The following is a 19,724-nucleotide window of genomic DNA, read 5'->3' as shown; positions in this document are numbered from 1 at the left end:
GTCAGAAGAGGCTCAGAAGTGCCTACTGCCAGGTTCTGAGAGAAAAGCTCAAATTGCTCTCACTTGTAATCACTTGAGGCCCTATTTTTTATTCATTTGAGAAGCTTGTTTCATCTTTGATGGAAAGATAAAGTGGTCTCAAAAGGCAGCGAACACCTACATTGACTTATTAAATCTAGAGGTTTTAATATTTATTATTGACCCCAAAAGTTAACGGCGAGAATATTTGAGTGAGTTGAGCTGATGGAAAATTCATCAGGTTATTTCTCCTCACCACCCCCGACAACGCTGCCTGGCCGCCTGGGCCTTTCCTGCTAAAATTACAGAAGCTGAAGAAATAGAATTAGCAGAGGTTCGACAGCGATACCGCACAACCGCAATAGCGATCCCGTACCGTCGCCCTCTGACAGGGCTCTGCGCATCTCTAAAGATGCCCCTTTCTACATTGGTGGCAGCGACCAGCTAAAGATAAAAGGCTGGTCTTGCTCTGCCTTTACAAACAGTCAGAAGTTCTTCATTAAAAATCACTAGTATTGTTGCAGGTTTTACCATTCTTCCTCTGGCTTCTTGGCCTTTCTGTCTAACTGGAGACAACAAATAAAACAAATCCAACCTCCTAAGTGAGCGATTCAAAACCCAGCCTGTGCTCGGTATTTCACTGTAACTTGCCTCTGCGACAGGTACCATCTCTCTGGAGACTGGGGAAGCACCATCCAAAACCAAAGTGTGAAGGCTTGGGCCAAGTCTCTCGCTGTGGCTCAGCAAACTTCAGAAATGCCAAACTCTTTTTCTACAAAAGACTTAAAATTCAGCCTTTTGCATCTGTGACTCCAGCTGCACCAGAGCTACGCCGACTCTGTCCGGTGGGGCTGCGCTCCGCTCGGGTCCGTCGCGCAAAGCCTGCGTGTAATCCTCATATACGTCTTTCCCGGCATATCAGCGAGAGGATCTGAGGCTCCTACTCCCATTGCAACGCTCAATCCCTAAGCACAGCGCGGCACAGGCGCGTCAGCCAGGCTGCTGGGAGAGGTGAGAGACTACACAAAAACAACCCTCCTGCCAACTCTGCTGAAAGGCGTTAAGCTAAGGTAGTCGGTGTGGAAAGTATTTAAGGCTCCGCAGCAGACTTGCTCTCTGGGCTCCAGCAAAGGGCTGGCACCTCACACTACCTGATACACTGGGAGCATTTTTGCAGCTCGCCTAATGTCAGGACACAGTAGACTAACTGTTAACCACATCCCCCGCCTCTGCCCCCCTCCCCTCCTCTCCGAAAAACAGCTCAGGGAGAGAATGAACTTGGATCCTTCAGGATTTGCTTTTGCAGGAGGAAGATTCACCCTTTAACTGTCCTGGGTAGGGACAATCTGTTACATAAGGACACTTGTAGGGAGTCTTAGTTTAAGAGGCAATTAGTGTTTTTCCAGATCAAAAATACACCAGAGTTTAGCTGTCACACCCCGTCCCCTGCTCACACAGCACAGTAAAGCCTCTGGTCTCACCAAACCATGCTCAGCTCAAACTCCAGCCTAGGCTGGCAGACACCTACAGCTGCTGTCCTCCTCCCTGGGGACACTGCTGTCCCCTGGCCACAGCTGCTGCCACAGCCCACAGCTGCTGTGAGACCAGACAGAGGTGAGCTTTTACATCATCTCATACAAAGCATGGTCACAAAATCAAAGTGTCCCTGCACATACATCCAGTGGCAGACAACTCAAACATCTCTTCCAGCCTGACCCTCCAGGCTGGGCTTCCTGCAGTGCTCACCCCATATTTATGCTGCACAAATAAACCAAAAGGAGCAAGAAAACTTCTGTGGTCCTGGGATCAACCCAAAGTTCTGCTGGTGTTCTTACCTATAGGTAAAGATTAGCAACCTCCCAAAATAGGATGGTCACTCTGCCTCTAATGGACAGGTCTGGGGCTGAGCGCATCCCTAAAGTGTAGGAAAGTGAGAGCTGACCTGGGCTGAAACTGTATTGGCCATGGTAGTTGAGTTTTAATGATGTGGAGACTTGCCCTAATCCTTTGGCCTGTTCCCTGGGGCAATTTAATTTATTAATAATTATAAAACTACTAAAACAAGGTAAAACTGAGTATCTCAAAAGCCAGGCCATGTTTTATTTTGTACCTGTGCATTCTTACATGATTGATTGCTGAGATAACAGTGGAAATTTCTGTGCTAAAAGAGTCTCTCCTTGTCACTCAGGAGAGCTGGGAAATAGAAAATACGGGCTGTTTGCTGCCTGGCCTCCTTTCCTAGCTATCTCTTGGTATCAAATTGACATCTGAAGAGAATTTCTCCCTCCTCACACTTCTGATTATTAATGGGAGAAAAATTTCCATGAACTTCCTCCTTCCCACTGCACTCTTGGTTTGTTTTTAGCATATCAATCTATTTGACCCAAGGGACGCTCAGCAATGCCTCTGCCTTGGGTATCTGTTTCACACCCCCAATTCCAACCCACCATGTGCCCTGTACTTTGCTGCCACTAAAGGCAAGGGCAAAGGTTGGTTTTTTTGTCATCCCTTCATGACTTCCCCTCTGCTTCCCTGCCTGGGAGCACCAGCCAAGCCTAAGGGCTCCAGTGGCTGGTGCTGTTCATTTTTATTCTCTTCCAGGTGCTTGGTCAGAAATAATGAATGGTTTTATAGGCAATCAACTACCAATTCATAAACGTCAGCCTGGCTCTGCTTCTTGTTCCCACCCCTCCAGAAGAGGACTGTGAGCTGGCAGCGGGACAGCAACACACGCTGTTAACAAAGACGGATGTTTTACACATACGAGTTAAAAAGACAATTATATTCAATTACTTCAAGTAAGTTACGGTGATGTATTCCTGAATAGCCACACGAAGGGCAATATGATGATTAGGGCAATGAATTTGCCAACTTTAATCTAATCAAGGCAATCTTTTGTTTAGCATTATCTGCTTTGCAGTGGCAGAGGATTTACCAAACCCAAGCAATCTTTGTAGATTTAACCCCAAAGCTGCCCAATTACAGCTAATGATGATTGCTTTACACAAGAGGGGGGGAGATTTTAGTAGGAGGCCCGGGGAAAGCTTCTCCCTAGGAAAAGGTTGGGCTGTACCAAGCCACGCAGTACAATACTCTGAGGCGCAAAGGCATGACATGGCACCTCCAAAGTCCCCAAGCACTGGAACCACAGATGAACGCTTTCTCTGGCTCCTTCTGAAGGAAGAGAAAGCCGAAAAACACATCAAAAGCAGCACTCGGGGGGCAGGGACAATGAGAGAACAGTGTGTTTTGCACAGGAATGACACAGTTCTACACCAAGTCGGTGGCTCACAGCTCCCAGGGTGAAGCAGGGTGGCAGAGCACATGGCACACAGGAGGCCCCACCTTCCACCCCACCGGGGCTCCTGCAGGAATGTGTCTGCTCCGCCGCGCCATTTGATAACGGGGAAGACGCTGCTACCTGTCCCCACTTGTCAGAGCCGATTTTCTGGCCAAGGTTTATGAGCAAGACATGGACCTCCCACTGCTGTGTTCTCATCCTTGTCTATTCAAAGGCCAGCCAACCCTCTGGGCTTCAAAGAGAAAAGATAGGAGGCAGAAATGCAGGTTTAAAGGGGATGTCCCTCTGCTGAAAATCCCAGGAATCAGGAAGGGAGATATCAGAAACAGCCCTTATTTGAGGATGATGCAGGCTTTTGATTATCTCTACAGATAAATCTGCGCTTCAAGACAAACACAGACTGCCTGTATGGGTTTGCATAGTGAGCAAAAGAGCTGTTTTGACATCACTCAGAGCAGCACCTTTTTTGAGTTCAAAAGTGAGAATTAGGAAGGGTCTAGCAAGCTTTTTCTACTCCAAATACTTCAGGTTACAAGTTTTCTGAAGAAAAAAAAAAAAGAAGAAGAAGAAATCAGACCCCACAGTAGTGGGGTGGGGTTTATTTGCAGTTTGCTTTGACAAAAAACAATTCAGAAAGCCCTTAGGAAAGGACTTAAAGAAGTTGCCACTTGCAACTGGGATGCTGCAACAAGACTGGCTGGGAAGAGACCCTGAGAAGAACCCCCAACACCCTTGGTATCACACAGACTGTACTGGGCTCCCCATGCTTTATCTGAAGCACATGTGAGTTGTGCAGGCCACCCCACGGGCTAAAAAATACACAGCTTTCCTATGGGTGTCCAACATTCTCTTCGGGGAACAAGCAGTCCAGCCCGTAAGTAGGCTGCTTTGCTATCAGAAATAGTGCATAAACTTTTTGCAATCAACAGTAAAAGACATTTGTTGAGGAAAAAAAGTATAATATCACTGGATAATTCAGTACCTGTTGCGCTTTTCTCCACAAATTTGCAAAAAAAGACCCCATAAAAATGAACATTTTTTAAAAGAGGAAACGTAAATTCTGATTTCTTGAGATGCCTTTTGGTTTCATTTCCTATGGAGCTAGTGATGCATGGGACACAGCTTTCACAAAGGGATCACAAGCTCCCTTGCAAAGACTAACAAAGCTTCAGCTCTCTTTAGGAAGGGAAGAAAACATGCATTTGAAACACAATCCTTTAACTCAAGAGGGGCTGAAGCAGGCTAATGTAAAATAACTTGCACAAGTCTACACAGTTGAACAAGAACAGGATACCAATGAACCTCAATCACAGCAGACAGAAACTGCAACTTTATCAACTTTAAAAGGCTTCAGAGCCCTGGGGTACTGGATTGATTTGTGTTTGTGGGAAAAAAACTTTTCCAGACACCAGCTCACACTCTCCTGTCGCTGCAGTGTCATTAGCAGCTGCGCACAAGCAACGGACAGAAAAAATGGGAAAGAGATGCCCCGGAGGATGCTCATGAGATTTCACCAGTACCTCCACAGGCGAACCGAGCTGTGCTGTCAGAAGCCAAATCCCTGCTACTCGGGAAGGTGGGATGCCGCCTGGTGTGACACAGCAGCCTACAAAAATAACTTTTGCTTCTGTTTTTTTTCTCCCAGGTCCAGCTTCTTTGAAAAATATAGTAGTAAAACAACAGATATCTGCAAAGGCTCTTCTTGCTGCCAATACTTTCTCCCAGATGTCCAAATCTCACTTTTTTTCTCAAGAAAAAGGTTAAGGTACAACAAACATGAAGTGTTCTTCACTCAGTAATCTCCCAGGGAAGCCCAAAGCATCAAGGGAGAAAGAAATCTTAGGCAGCACTCGTTTTTCATGTTACACTTTTTAATATCCCAATTTTACTCATGCAGAGTATATATTTAAAGAGATGTATCTTGGCATCCAACAAGCACAGTGGCTGTGAAAGAGCAAAGATGGGCCTGTGCTTTGTTCCCCAGCTTTCCTGTGGTGATTTCCCTCACATCAGAGCTCTCCTAGAGTTGGTGGGTTCTGAGCATCCCTGGACAGTCACATTGTGTGAGCAGGGGAGGCAAACCCAGCCCCGAGCGACTGAGTCTGTGTGTGGCTACTTGACTCCCTTTGATAGTCCCTCCTGGGCGTTTCACTGTTGTATTTGGATGGCCGCCCCTCTGGCAAAGCACTGCAGGGCTGTAGGTGTCGGCGAGGGAGATGTTTTTGTGTTTGTGTGACGTCCCCAGAATAATGATCTAGCTGTTTAAGTGAGCTGAGCGAATGAATGAGCACAAGAAAAACATCTTCACTGAAAGCGCAGCCAAAGTTAATGCACCATTAATAATGGTCTGGGTGAATTATTGGAAGGGATAATAGGCCTGGGGTCAGGGAAGGTCTGAGACAAAGAACAGGGAAAATTGGGTCACAGAAACATGACAGAGCAGATCACGCTGATGCGTCTGTGGGATTCTCCTCGGATGAAGTCATATACCACCATGCAGAATATTAAGGGCTTTGCAGGGACAGCCATTCCCAGAATCATCACTCAGATCAATATGGGAAGGAGCAGGAACAGACACACAAAGCTACAGTGGCTGCCTCTTAGTCCCCCTTTGAGAGATTCACTTTAACGTTGTTTAGCTACCTTGCAAAATACACCGTGTACCTCCCTCAAAAAGGGATACTTACGCAATGGCTAATTACACCAATCTGAGAGTTTTCTAAGCGCAGAGAGGTGTCTGGGCAAGTGTGTCCATTCTCTGAATGGCAGCACCATGCATTTCACAAAAAACCACCTGAGGTGCTTCAGCAGCTCTGTTTTTCTGTCTCCAAAATTGTGGAAGGAGCTGCAACCACCACTCCCGCCCCATCAGCTGCCTGTCTTCACGACACTAAATTACTGACTAACCTCGCTTTGTCAGAATTTCCCTTCTTTAAAATGGAGATAATAATACTTCCCTACCTCAGAGGTTTGGTTAATGTTTATACAGCACTTTAAAAATGATGTGGTAATTAAGTGCTCAGTATTATTATATCAACGTCTATAATGATTCCAGCAGACAGCACTATAAACAGGGCTGCACCATGCCTACTTTCCTTTTGTTTGGCTTGTTAGCATTCCGTTTGGTTTTCATACAGCGTACTTCAATTATTAGTGGTTAATTATTCTGTTGTTTTATTACCTGCTCAATGGCTTTGACAAAAATAAAAGAGGAACTACACAAGAAGAATAATAGAAAATATTCATTTTGGCCCACTGGGAACATTATAGCAATGAGATTGGGAGGCAGGCCCCCATCAGCTCACCTGGGGAGACCTCTCTCCTGCCCCAGGCACTACAGACCATTTTGAAATACATCCAGCCAGCTGCTGCCACCCAAAGGGATGCAGAACAAGTTTTCTCTGCTTATAACAAAACTAATGGAGAAAGATGGTGGTAGCCTGATTTACAAAACGATGTTTTTCAGACAATGCATGTCAGGATGTTGGAGAAGATAACATGCTTAGTTTAACAGTGGGTTGGGTACAGCATCCCATCCAGATAAGAAATAAAGATCACACAACAAACTTCTGTTGGGCAAACAGCTCCAGTAATGGTAAATACCCTGTAGGAGAGTTGGAAGGAGAAGGGGCCTTGCTGGGGTGCAGATATGTGAAAAGTAAACAAGAAATAATAAAAAACACATTGCCCTTCAGCTATAAAATCACAAAAAAAATAATGTCTTGAAAAACATTATTTTACTCACAGCTCAAAGCACCCGCAGGACAGTGTCAGTGTGACTTCACACTCAGAGAAGTTGAGGAGCAGAGGATAAAGCTTGTCTCTCCAGTACTGCTGGAGCCCCTGCATGCACCTCACTACCACAGACAGACCCAGGAGCCACTGGGCTCCCTGCTCAGCCTCCTGCAGGGACACAGGCTTTGGATGCACATGTGGGCACTTACCTGACACAGAATAAAGCCCATTCCTGGGGCTACCTACATAATAAATGCCATTATTAAATCCATGAAAGGTAGCAAACATCTCCCCCAGACACTGCAACGGGCAGGATGTCCCTCTCTGCCATCCCAGAGCAAGCTGCCTTGGATGCAATCACAATAACCATCCATCTTCTTGGGGATAGCCCAGAGGAGCTTACCCTCTTACAAAGTTTATTCTACTGCTTCAGCTCAGGAAGAAGAAGAACAACAACAGAAAGTCATTTGAAGATGCTGAGGGGTGCCTTTGCCCAGCCCCCGCCCAGCACACAGGCGCTGCTGGCACACGGCAGGCACAAACACGTCTGAGCCCGGCCACCGCGGCTGCGATGGGGCAGCGCCGCTGAGCCGCGGGCCGTGTCCGGCGGGCGGGCGGCTGCCGAGCGAGCCGGCTCTTGCAGGGCGGTGGGGCGAGATTACATCAGCGAGCTCCCCCCGCAGCCCCTGGCCAACTCGAGGCAACACTGAAGGAATTTGCCCGTAAATTTCCTCCCCACCCCCAAAAGAAGACGGCGCTCTTAAATGAACTCAGGCCCTGATGGAAGTAGGATATTCTTGTTCAGCTCAATGTCTAACCCATCCTGAAGTTCCTGGCAGCTCCACTCAGCTCTCTCCCGCGCACCGCCTGACCTTTGATAAGGGCATTAAAACTGTCAGTCTTTTCCTGGGCAGAAGACACGGAGCAATTGCAGTGAGGCTAAAAATGGCCTTTCCCTCTACATGGAAAATTTAGATTAAAAATTGAAGAGTTCATTGACATTTTCTACAGGAACACAGAATTGTCCTTAAAAAAATCAAACCCTGAAATTCCTTCATTGCCATCTACCGTCTCTGAAACTCAGCAGGAGCAGTTTTCCTGCCTCATCCTCCAAAGGAGCAGGGACAGCTGCTGCTGGCAGGGACATGAGGACCCCGGGAATCTCTTCAACATGCTGCCATGCAGCAGCTGGCTTTGCAGCACCCGTCTTGTGTGACCAAAAATGGGGCATTTCACTTCTTGGTGAGAAAACAGGAATTTTCTGAAGCCTGCTAACATGGGAAGTCCTGGATTTGGTTGTGCAAAGCAGGTTGTACCCAACACTTTTGAAAATTTCAAAATGGTGTGGGGAGATGAATATATTCAGGTCTATAGAAGTATTTTCAAACATTCAGATGAGCATTTGTGCATGAAGGCAATGCATTAGCTATCTATTCAACAAGAATTCCTGGGGTCTTCAGGTTACTGATAAGTGGCAGCCTTCGGGGGACAAACCATTATTTTTTATACCTCTGGGAAGAGTAAATAAGATGAAAGCAGAGCTCTCCTGCAGCCAGGAGGAACCCCACAAGCATAAGGAAGTCCCGCAGTGGGGTGCTCAAACACCAAATCCCTGATGGTTTTTCGAAGAGCAGTAATTAGAAAAGTCCCTTGATCAGTCTTGCTGCCACCAGCTACCTTCTTCAATCCCAAATAAGCTGGAGCAGGGAGAAGCTTTAAGGCAGAACAGTTTTTCATCAGTGAATGTTTCACAAGTACCTGCACCTTCTGTAAGAAGCAAACAGAAGAGATTAAGATGGTTTAAGAGCTATTATATTTTGGACTACAAGAACATGGAAGCGATGAAGTTGAAATGCCTCGACTTTATTTCAGCAATATCTGCTGAAATAGATTTGAAAGGGACTGCTGAGCATTTGTGCTTCCTGGAAAATTGAAAAGAAATCAAAATTGCCTTTCTCTGCTAAATAAGCACTGAATTCTTTGGCACACAATGAAATCTGAAACAGCAGCAGTACACGTTTCCATTGCAAAGGAAACCCGCTCCACTCACACATTGCTGCTGGAGAAGTAGCAGGATGCCAATCCCACCTGGGATGTACCAGTCTACCCCCATCCTACCTGATCAGGAGTTTCTACATCCATGCTGAGCATTTCCAGAGTGAGACTTTCCCACTAGTGCTAGCTTTGTATTAGCTGGGTAAGGCAATACGACCCCTGAATGGCAGAAAAGAAACCTAAAAGCAGAGGCCTAATGCAGCTTATTAATTCCACAGGTGAGCAGCGAATGCTGAGAGTCTTGAAAATCACTTAATTGCCAGGCTGTCAGGCCAAGATGTGTTTTGAGGACGCTGCCAATCTGACAGTTATTAACAAACAAAGAGGCCACAAGCCCTGACTGCACTGAGATCCTTGTTATTTCTACTCATGTGCCACCTCCCAACAGGAAGTACTTAATAAGAATAATATCCCGAAAGGCCAACCTACGGCAGTGCAATTAAAAAGCTTTTCTGTCTCACGTTGAGGGGAGAAAAAAAATAAGGGGGAAATTAAAATCAGACAGGAAATTCCACTAGAACAAGCTAGCTTATGTCCTAATAACACAGGATTGTGCCAACTCCTGCAGAAAGTAGAGGAGGGAAAGGAAAAAAAAGGGGGGGAAAAAAGAACAGAAACAGAGAAAGAGAAAAGCAACCCTCTAGACTGACTCAGATCTGAGGCTACATTGTGGTTCGGCTGTGGCTGCAATTCTAAAGGGAGAAAGGCAGCACAAGCAAATAAAAGGCGGTTTGCTTTTCAAGCAAGTTGCTGTTATATGATGTAACTCTTGTATGAAAGCGTGGCCACTGCTGCTTTGTTGAGAAAAGACACAGCCTGATAAGCTCGAAGGACCAGATGGATCTTGGGCTTGTTCTCCCAACAGCTGCTGCCAGAGAATGGAAAGGGGAAAAAAAAAAAAAAAAAAAAAAAAGAAAAAAGAAAAAAAAAAAGAAGAAAAATCCCAACCAGGAAGGAAGAAATCCCAGCAGACGAGAGGCAGGCAGGGAGGTGGGGCAGACCAGATAGTGATGGGCAGCAGGAGAAAAAACAGTTTGTCAAAAACTTCTATGAAAACTTATAAGGAGAGACGTTTTGCACAAGTTGTTACCATCCTCCTTCCTGGGAAGCCAGTTGGATTCAGCAACTGGCTGCACCTCCAGCTGATCTAGCAACTTCCAAAAAAAGTGGGCCAAGAGGATTTGCCCCTGACTTCTCTGGGACCAGGCCAAAAGATGACAAACCCTGCATGTTTTGCACTAAAGCTCATTTCACAGTAGAACCCACCTCACTTCAAGCCAGCTGGTGAAACGGGAGTGTGTGAACCTCAGCTGACTGCCTGGAGTATTCCCCAACACCTCCTGGCTTTCTCCCATGGTCCCCAATACCTGGCTGCAAGAGTCCCCAAAGTCCTCAACGGGTTTCTTTTTCTGGGTATCCAAAGGAGAGAGAAATGCATTTGATGCCTGTGCAATGTGGCCCTGACAGCAGTCCTGCCCCCTGCTGTAGTGACTCTGGGGAGCAGAAAACCAGAGCCTGAGTCCACAGTTACCTGAGCATGTGGTTCAATATGGTTCAGGTATTCCTGGAACTTGATTTTTACATCTAAGCAGCTTTCCTTCAGACTTCCAAAGGAGTTTCCCTTGGCTCCCTGAAGTGCAACTGCTTCAGGTTGCTTATAATAAGGCTAAATTGTATATTGCCATTGGATTGAGGCACTATGGGAGAAAGCACTAACTGGCATTTACGACCAGGAGGCAGCAGGAGCACCAGACAACACTGCTGTCCTCAGCAGCATCTGACCTGACCAAGCCCAGGATCTCTGTTGGTGAGATGTGGAGGGACAGGGATGCTGAGCAACCTCAGACCAGACACCACAAGACTGGTGGAGTACCAAAGGGCAAGACAGTGAATGAGACGGAGGGAGAGCATATCAACTATCACACAGTGCCTTCTGGACAACACTCATCTGAGCAGCAAATCTAGCAGAGCCCTGACCATGCTCCTTCCACTCATGCAAATAAAACCTTATTGAAGAGTTTCATCTCAAACCACATTTCTAGGAGCGGATCTACAGATGGATATGTGTTTTAGACTTCACGCCCCCATCCATGCATTCACACCCCTCCCCTGAGGTGGCACTGGCACTCACTCAATCACATATTGAGCCAGCTCAGGGAGTTCATCCAGTTGAAAACTAATCACCTAAAATTTTATTGCACAGGGTTTTGGCTAGATCAGCTCCCTGAACCAGTTTACCATGAGATCGATGGTGAAGAAAAAGCAAAAGCCCTTAGGCTGCTCTTCAGCAGCCACTTCCAGCCCAGGCTGCCACTGAATGCATTAGCCCTGACCTCCCTTGGCCACTTGTCCCCACAACACAGCACACCCCATTATGGTGGCCAGGATGGTTTTCTGTGACTGCGGGGCTGACTGGACTGAGGAGTACATCTCAATGAAAGATAACATACCCCTTCTCAGCAGCTGGTGCTCACAGCCCAGCTTCCAGGTGCTGGTCCTGGTGGGCATAGCTGCTTCAACATACATGGAGTTGTCGGGCTGACTGGCCATTGCTTCCCCAAATCCATCAGGTAGCACACTACAAGCTGTCTACTCAACCAGCCAACGCAACTTGCAGGAGCTGGAACGCTGCCTTGCAGAAGAAAAACTCCCAAGCAGATGCCTAAATCCTGTGAAAGCTCAGGTGCCAATGCCAACAAGAAAGGGCATGCCAGCCCGCCCTGAGCACAGACCTACCTGAACGGTCTCTGCCACTGCAGGGCTGCCTGCTGCCATGGTGGGGACACCTGTACTGCCTCGTGCCACAAAGACTTGCTCAATCTTTCAGGACAAGGCTGTGCTTCAAATTCAGCGCTGGCATTTTGAGCCTCTCTAATCCAAACCACAGGAGTCAGTTTGCTTTCTTTATGCATATGCTCCTCCAGGCATTAAAACAAACTGAAATCAAACTGTTCCTATAGGCAATGATTTGAAAAATTTCCCCTTCGTATGAAAGGTCTGTTTATATAATTTGTAAAATTGAACAGATCGAGCCTGGAAAAACCCTTGCAGTGTCTGCCGTGCATTTTGACCAAACTTCTTGCTGGAAATGGAAGAAAGTACGTCCTCTCTCTACTAGTTGTGATAGAATTGCAGGGGTGGATATTTTTCTCTGTTGCACTTAAATTCAGTTGATAAGCATCTAGGCAGCTTTCAAAGAAGAGTTTTGGGAGGTTTCATGCTTCAGGACACCAGTCCCCAAAGCAGTCCTAGCCAATAAAGACTGAAAGGATACTGTAAGAGCTGGCTTTTAACCAGGCATAAGGCAGCCTGCTGCTCTTAACTAAGCAGAAGGTCTGATGAGGAGAGGGGTGAGGAAGTTATCTGTTTTACCCAGCTGTGGTTTTGGTGCCGGCTAATAACTCCCATGTATCATCCTGCCTTCGTATGAAAATTTTCCGACTGGTATTAAAAATGGTCCCAGTGCAGTTTGCAGCAGATTCTCTGGGCAGCTCATGCAAAGTGTTGGTTGTTAGCATGCTGCTTGTGTAATGAGGGTGCTTAAGACTGTAAGGGGTCTCTGGAAGGTCCTTAAGAGTGATTGCAGTTCAGGAGACTCACCCACCTGGCAACACGCTGATTTATGGCCTGCTCAGTTAATAGCCCTGCTTAACACAGGAGTTTGTCGAGATTAAGTAATTGCCTGAAACAAAAAGTTTATTATCTTTAAGTCTCTGCTGATGAATGACTGGGTGTTGGAAGAATCATGTGAAAGATCATCTGTGATTCCCTCCCACTTTAGGGGGAGAAAATAAAAAGGAAATATAATAAGATTTTAAAAGACAAGCTCTTCCAAAAGGAGTTTGAAAGCTCACAATGTACACTCAAACCTGGTCACGGTTACAAGGAGGGGGTTTCACACCTAGGGTGCCATCTAATAAATAGCTGAAGTAAAAATACATTTCTGTAATGCATTTTCCCCCAAGTACTGCAAGCGTTTTGTAAACATTAATTAATACCACCCCTTGAGAGATAACTGATCCTGTCACACAATCATAAGATTGGGAATAAATCAAGATGAAAAGCCTGCTTAGTTTCCATACATTACACAGTGGCCTTTCCCATCGTACAAAAATCTGGAAATGTTCCCATTTAGAAAAGACTGCAGATAACTGCAAAGTTAAAAGACGCTGCATGCAAAATTCTGCTACATTTTTTCTCATCTCCATTTCCAGATGCTTCAGCAAGGTTAATCAGCTTGATTAAGGTCACACACACTTACAGTGCCTCATGAAGCTGAGATCCAAAGTGCACCAAAGCACAGGACTTTGGGATTTACCCTGTTCCACCCCCACCCGAGGATGAGCCGCCTGCCTGCTGAGCATCCCTCGCAGTGGGGCTCGTGCTGGGAGATCACACAATCCAAACCTCTCCTCCTTCGGCCCCCGTTTCCTTTCCACCCACGAATTTTCTCAGTTGGCACATGAGCATGGGAGTTTGGACATGAGAGAAGCAGGACTGAGAAGAACTCCCCATCTCCACTGCAGCCACTCAGTAACGTTCCCACAGCCCCAGATGTCAGACACACTGTCCCTCTTCACATCATTTCAAGGCCTTCCTGCAATAAAATGGGAATTGGCTCCAGCTTTTCCTAGCACTTCTCATATTACCTTTTAATCCAAATACATATGGTTCAGGGAACACTGAGAGACTTGCATGAAAGGATGTACACCAAGAGAATGCAAACCCTGGAAAGAAAGGGATTAGATCTGCAAGACTCCCTTGGCCCCAAACATGTGCCCCCCAATTCCCCAGCATATTAATCAAGAGTCTGATGAGATTCCTTTTGAAATCTCCCAAAAGATTTCTGTAGACTTCAGTGGCTTTTGGATCAGGCTACAAACTTAGAATAAATCATAAACTGGCTACGTCTGCCAGGTTTATTTCTTTCTTTTCCCGGTTTCAGAACAAATCCATTTTACTGCTGGGAAAAAGCAGAATGAAATAACTGACAAGAGTTCAAATATCCTGTATCACTCCTCATATTAATTCAGCCAGTCAATCTATCCCATAACTTTGGAAAGTGAAGCAGATTACATTGGCCAGATCAAACCACAAAATGGTGCTGCTTCGTTTATGTGCAGTTTATTATTTAAGGCAACCTGTGCAAACCCCTTTCTTTGGTTAGAAGTGACAATATGAGGGACTAAAACAGAGTCTTAAGCTAAGCTACAGTTAACCAAAATACAAAAAACCTAACGATCACCACAACTCCCTCATCCCACAATCAATTTTGGAGAGTCTCTGCTTATTAAAAAAAATCTAATCTTAAAGGACACACAAAAAGCAAACACTTAAAAATGTGACCCAGGTCTCTGGAACCTCATATTTTGCATAAACTTGCATGGGTTTATTAATTTGTAGTTAACGTATTGCCCTTTTTTTATTTTTAGGTTTTTTTACTCTATTTATCACTGATAGCAAATTCCCCACGCATAAAAGACCTCATGACACTTCCAAGTTGGGTGATTCTGTAGCATGTCTCTCTATCAGTGAGCAGAAAACAGTTGTTTCCCCATTTTCAATTCAGAGCCCGGCTGATCTGTGTTGATAACTTCAAGATACCTTGAGAGATCTGGAAGATGGGGAACTTCCTATGGCAGACAACTTCAGATATCATTTAGAGCTTAATTTATTCATTCATCATCTGCTGAAAGCAACACTAGCACTGGCTTTGAGCGGAAAAGCCACTGCACAATGGATATACCATCATATTGAACTTTTCTCTCGTTTTCAGTGCATTCAGGAAAAGCAGCCAGACATCCTGACAGGAGAGGCTTAAGGAAGACTCTTGGATTTGATTTGACCTACTGCTTGGAGGCCCTTGTGCCATTTCAGGATGGGATCTACACAACCACTTGTGAACTGTGCCCACAAACCAGGGTAACAGCTGAAACAGGTATATTAAGTTCTTCAGAAATGCAGTAGTGGCAGATCAAAACATCTGTGAACACTGTGTTTTACTGACAACACACTTCTAACTTTGAAACAGGTTTTGCTATCAGGCTATTAGTACAAGCACTTTACTTTGAAGTATGTACTGTAATTCTTGCAATTTTACTCCCAGCTCTGGTATTCATTTGGCTCAGGTTACTTCTATAATTTATCTTCCCACTGGAAAAATTCAGCCTGTAATACACCCATCCAGAGTGGTACGGGTATATGCACCCTCTTTCTGTGCCCCTCTTTTATCCTGCATGATATTTTCAATAGGAAACTTTAAAGGAGGAAAAAAAAAAAAAAAAAAAAAAAAAAAAAAAAAAAAAAAAAAAAAAAAAGGAAGAAAAAAGAGGTTTTAAATTTTTCAATCCCAGCGATGCTAGCTCTCAGTTTTTCCCATGAGAAAATCACTTAGCACTTCTCTGACTTGAGGTGACTCATTGCTGTTCCCCTGCTGAGGCTCCATGCTCTCCTCACGGTGTTTAACTCGCCCGGTGTGGTGGGTGTGTTGGCATTTGCTAATAGCTTCCTGGGCTGTCACCTGCATGTGATGGCTGAGACAAAAGCTTACGTGATGATTTCTGTTTACAGAGCAGTTATGATAAGCTGACATTTGCCTCTAGCTGTTGGGTTTGATAACTCAAAGATGGCCTACATGAGCGCCCCTGTGAGCTGGACACGCTCTTGCCGGGAGTTTGTTTTAGAGGAACTTTTCCACTTTTCCTCTTGACAATGATAAGTGCATTTCTGATGCATGTGAGTGAGGCTGCATTGACAGCTGAGGAAGCTGCAGTGCTGTAATCTCTACACTCTTGTCCTCACACGTCATGTTACCCGTGCCACCTTGCTGGCAGCGGTCAGTGCTCTCATGGAGGCTCTGTTTCCCAGCTCCCAATCTGAGGAATATTTCCCTTCACCCAGCCCCACAAGTACAGGTATCACTATGAATACGTCCCTCAGATGAGGTACTTGCTGCCTGAGAGCATCTTGAGCAGCAAAGCTGCAGCAGCAGATGCCTTTGAACACCTAAATGAGCATTTTCCCAGCACCAACCCCGATTTCACAGCTCCTCACTTGCAAACAAACAGCCTGTGTGAGCTCAAAAGGAGAAGGGATCTGGGTCAGGGTCTGAGGAGACAATGAAACCACATTGCAAGAAGAGTGTTTTTGTTCCTCAGGGAACAACAGTGCCAGGTAGGCAACAGCACCTTGAGACATCGCTGGGGCTGCTGAGGAAGAGGAAGGAAAGAAAGCACCAGGATAAACTCGTGTTGGTATCACTTGGGCTGTCAAAGCCACGACTAGTGGAGGTCACGGCAGACCTAACCACACCGGAGAGTTCACAGCACCCTATTCCCTTTCTCCAGGAATCAGGTGGTACTTAACCTGACACATTCACTTGGTAAAGAAAAAGAAGAGGTGTAAGAAACAGAGCACGGGAAGCTGTGATGTGAAGGAAAGGGACGACAGGCTATTGCAGCCACCTTTCTAAACTGCTAATTGAACGTCAATGGCCACAAATCACTGTGGCTATGTTTAATTACTCACACTCATCCCTATGAGATTTTCAGTTACTTGGCTGGCCAGCAAGTGTGTTTGTGGGCTCAACTATTTTCCAGATCACTGGGTTTTCTCCATTTCTCAGAACGCATTCTTCTCTGATCTTCTCTTGACTTTATCTCATCTAATATCAAGGCAAGCCACATCCACAGCCCAAAAGAGTTGCCAAATACAGCTTTGACAGTACATACATGTGCTAATTAATATTATTAAATTGTTGCAACCACAGCTCCCAGCCAAGAAGGGACTTCTAAAGTATAACCCAAATCACAGGTAATTCTATCACCTCCCCTGGCAAACGCCATGTGGTTGACATACAACTGGGAAATGGAGGCAAACTGGTCAATACATTTTCCTCCGACTCAAGTGATTGTGTGGTCACATGAAGGAAATTTGTTAGCAGCTGGACAAATAAGGGAAATTGTTGTTCACCTTCAGCTACTATACGTTTCTCTTTTTATCAATGTCTTTCATTAATTTGTTATTTGTGAGTCAAGTGTTGCTACATTTGCTTATGTCCTGTAATATCATAGTCTGCAACAGTTCCACTGACTTAAGGGAGCTCCAGCTGTGACTGGATGGTGGATTCAGGCGTTGGAAAACAACTCTCAGTTCAGGAAAGTGATGGTGCATATCGTTATCTCCATCACAGTACAGCTATCCCTCTTTTCATAGCCTGAACTTTGAAGTGACACGACTCCAGTCATGCAGAGGTGGTGAGAGAGGCAGGGCCAAGTCTCCATCCACCCTTGTCAGGCACTCTCCTGTGCTCCAGCCTTTCACCCTGGGTCAAGAGGAAAAGACAATTCTGCTGCCCAAACTGGGACACTCTACATGAAACCACCACAGCTAGAAGCATATTTGAGTTGTCAAGAAGGCAAAAGAGCAGAGAGATGATCTGCGTGGAGAAACTCAGGACTCATCCCTCCCCATCCTAAGTAAACTTCTGTGACTCTGGCTCCCAGTGGAAACAAAATGACCATTTTTATCACCTCACCTCATCCCGAGTCTATAGAGAAATGAAAGGCGAATGCAGTGACTGCTAATATCTTTAGCCACATTTACTGAAACCTTTTGACACCAAGGCTATTTTTATTACCTAAGTGCACTATGCCTGTATCAGAATGCAAGTTTTATTGCTTACAGTTCAGCCTTGCAAAAAGCCTTTTCCAATAACTGTCTGTGGCAAAGACCCGCCTTAATGACATAGGGAGAGGCTGCAGTACCTCCTAGCACAGCCCGGCACTAAGAGCAGCGGTAGACATCCCCCACATCTCTACCCTCCCTCAGCCTTCACTCCCCTGCAGAGCTCTCTGTGCGCCAGGGCTGCTCCCAAAAACACCTGCCTTGGCCAAGCAGCTGGTCAAAAACGTCAAAAGTGTATGCACAAAACAGGAATGAAACACAGCTCTCTACAAGTTTTGTTTGGCTTTTCAAAACAGCACAATAAGCAGATTTTACTACTTAGAAGTGGATGGTACATTCAGTCTCCTCCTCCTCCTCCTCTCAACCTCCTGACCTGAAGCTGCAATACCCAGCAGTGCCCAAGGACCTCTAAGCAGCTCCATGAGATCAGACAAGGCTCATGGTGTCCCATCCCCAGCAGTAAGTTTGGAGAGAGCCAGAAGATGCCTACCATCATACTCCGGAGTCCTCCCCCCAGGCAATTTCCCATCTTGGGGTCCAAGATAGAAATGTGCCTTCGTATTTAATGACATTTCAGAGGTTTCTCTTCTGAACTGTGCCTCAGTTTCCCCAGCAGCAGAACAGGAGGGAAAAAAAAAAAAGCTGCCTTAGTTTTGTAAGACTCTCTTAACAATACCAGTGCCTGCAAATGGCTTTAAAAACGGCTGGACAGAAATCTGTGCAAATGTCTGTAAACCCCTTAAAAATCAAGTTTTCTTTCAACTACATGGCATTCACCTGTCTATTCTTTTTTCCTGGAACTGCTGACTCTTTCAAATAGTAAAATGTATCCCAAACAAATAAAAGTAGTTTAGAGTGATACAATCTTGGTGCCTTACACCCTCCCAGCATCGCACGCAACACCTATATTGAGAAACCAGCAACTTGAGCACACAGATGCAGTCAGACTGCTCGCACTGGGAGTTCAGAGACAAATAATTCAACCTTTCATCACCCTCTAATCCCAGGAAAGATATCAAGGTTAAACTACTGAGAAAAATATAGCGAGTGTTAAGCAACACGGATCTCTCTCTCCAAAGGCATAATTAGCCAGGTAGCCATGGTCACCCAGCTCAAGAATTTGAACCTACAGTAATTCCTCCCTTCCCAAGATGCACAACCCAAGTAGGTGCCTTCACTGTGTGCAGCCACAGCGTGGGTTTGGTGTCAGCTGCTCGCTCTGTAATTGGCTCTTTATTGTGAGTTACCACGAAAGGCTCCAGGCAGTCCCCACAGACCTTGCCCTTGATCTGGGTTAAGATACTTTGACCCATGATCCTTTATAATAAATGATATCCCCGTGCTGAAGAATGCTGCCTTCAACAATATAGGCCTGCCCTCAGGAAATGGGAAAGGAGTTTTCCTATAAAGGCAGATTAACGAAATTCCACGCAAATTTCATGCATTTTGAATAATCATCTGAACCGTGACGAACCAGCTTCCCCTTGCAGGGATCCTGCTCCAAATCTTTGTAGTTTGAAGACAAATTTAGCTGTCTCTTTCTTGGCTGCAAAGCATGTTGTTTTTCTTGGACTTGGCATGTCAGGCTGAGAGTGGTGCTCAGGGCAGCTCGTCCCCCAGGCTTGGCTGCCCAGCAGATGGAAAACACCACCCAAGCACCCGTGTACTCATGTGCAAGGATGGCTGTCATTTGCAGTTTTTACACAGCCCAATATTCTCTGTTGAGCTGGGACAAGCTCCAGTGCAGGGATCAAAGAGGATTTCTTCTTGTGCTGATACTCCCTCCTCCTTGGCCCAGCTGGTAACAAAGGCAGTGAAACCTTCCCTCCTGGTACCTTCTTCCTCTGTTTTGGACAGCTCACAAAATCCTAGGTTTGGGACAGGGCTGTGCTCAGCAGCTGCACAACCTACACTGATGGCATCTGGCTGG

At 45.7% G+C, this 19,724-nt stretch overlaps 1 protein-coding gene across 1 annotated transcript in view; it reads right to left on the bottom strand.

The window, feature by feature from the left end:
* The window catches only part of GLI2 (GLI family zinc finger 2), a 186,571-nt gene that overhangs the window by 65,697 nt on the left and 101,150 nt on the right, over nt 1–19,724 (bottom strand). The gene's annotated exons all lie outside the window — the stretch shown is intronic.

This window comes from Sylvia atricapilla, chromosome 7, assembly GCF_009819655.1.
Source record: "Sylvia atricapilla isolate bSylAtr1 chromosome 7, bSylAtr1.pri, whole genome shotgun sequence".
In the NCBI taxonomy this organism is placed as follows: Eukaryota; Metazoa; Chordata; class Aves; order Passeriformes; family Sylviidae; genus Sylvia; species Sylvia atricapilla.
This window is presented reverse-complemented; position numbering and strand designations above follow the sequence as displayed.